The sequence below is a fragment of the Tribolium madens genome, unplaced genomic scaffold (genome assembly GCF_015345945.1).
Source record: "Tribolium madens isolate multiple individuals breed KSU strain unplaced genomic scaffold, Tmad_KSU_1.1 Scaffold_97;HRSCAF=244;Tcas5.2_LG3a, whole genome shotgun sequence".
NCBI lineage: Eukaryota > Metazoa > Arthropoda > Insecta > Coleoptera > Tenebrionidae > Tribolium > Tribolium madens.
Genome location: NW_025401069.1, coordinates 2,721,480 through 2,722,954, shown reverse-complemented (window position 1 = coordinate 2,722,954; position 1,475 = coordinate 2,721,480). Strand labels below are relative to the sequence as shown.

The 1,475-nt window shown below is 32.4% G+C and overlaps 1 long non-coding RNA gene across 1 annotated transcript; it reads left to right on the top strand.

Annotated features, from left to right (window-relative positions):
- The first annotated feature begins 223 nt into the window (after nt 1-223).
- On the top strand, nt 224-1,190 carry LOC123014954. The gene is made up of 3 exons (XR_006413353.1): nt 224-412; nt 738-915; nt 1,031-1,190. It is a non-coding gene; the product is annotated as an uncharacterized LOC123014954 (long non-coding RNA).
- Nucleotides 1,191-1,475: the final 285 nt, after the last annotated feature.

Sequence of the window (1,475 nt, the reverse complement as noted above, 5' to 3'; positions counted from 1 at the left end):
CGAATGGGAGGTTCTTATGGAGTCTCAGTGAGGAGGAAAGAGACGAAAGCGTGCCAACGTATTCCGGAGAGGTACGACGAGCACGTGCTGCAGGATATGCGTGGTCTACGGTTCCGGAGGCTGCTCGTGCCGGTGGTTACACACACCTCCGGGACCACGAAGAGTTTATAAACCTCTCTCTATACGGCACTTGTGGGTTCTATGGTTTTAATAACGATGGCTCCCGAGTGCACTACACTTTCATAATTGGTCGGGCTAATTTGTGGCCGCCATTAAATTTCACGAAGATTGCTTCCCTCTGAGATTATTTATGTCGGTATTATGCAATCGTGAAAACTCTACCAAATTGTTTATACAACGGGGTGTATTGACGCATTTAATTTTGTTTTTTTTATTCCGGGTAAATTTTAGGGTGAGTCATCACAAAAATCACTTTTGGTGATGATTGATACATGATTGACAAAAAGTTTAATAGAGTACATTCATGTTAATTCGGCGAACTTTTCGCCTTGTGGTCTAATAATTCCTAACAAACTTGTTGAATCATTGTTTTTAAGGATAGTAACAAGGATATAGCAAAAAATTAAATTTGGTTAAGTCATAGGATTTTTATGACTCGTAAAGATATTTCTTGGATCAATTAAACAATGTTTTTACGAATAAAAAATGAAAATATTTTTGCTAAAACTTCATTAAATTAAATTTATTGTTTAATTTAACATATTTTTTTAAAGCAGATGAGAATAGTCGCAGTCCCTATTTTTTTTATGACTGATGCCAATGAAGAAGGAAAGTACAGAGGAATTCAAAAGTGTCAGACCAACTCAGAAGACTGTTAGAAGCATAAAAATGAATTCAGATGTTTTTCAAGCCTTTTTTGAGAAAAAACCAAACTGTCAATTTCAATATTACCACGTAAGTATTTTAGCTCTTTTGTTTCTAGTGTTGTAGGATTTAATTTATTGTTGAATTTGTTAGTTTGTTATGTTTTATACACTATAAAACACAAATGGATGATTTTTTTCAACAGGTCTCTGATCTATGTCGCAAGATCTGCCGTTTTCGCTAACTAAACTCAAGAAAACATTATCTTAACGGCCAAAAACTAATCTGTGGAAAAAAGCTCAAACAAATTTTTTCTAGGAACTTTTAACTCAGTTGGATGTCCTTTATCACCACCCAAGAGATGGTTCGACACACTTAAATCACTCTGTATAAATAAATCAATAGATAAATAACTAAAAAACATATGATTTCTGAATTCAAAATCAAATTCTTTTAATCTTATTTGAATTTTTAGTATATTTAAGGAAATCTTAAATTGTCGAAATTAAAGATTTTGTGAATTACAGTTTATTTTCAATTCAGTTCTAATGTATTAGTATTAAAAATTTAACTTTCTGAAGCATTTTTTATTAGACCTACCTATTTTAAAAGGAATAAACATTACATGTCACCAAAATGAATATTTGTCA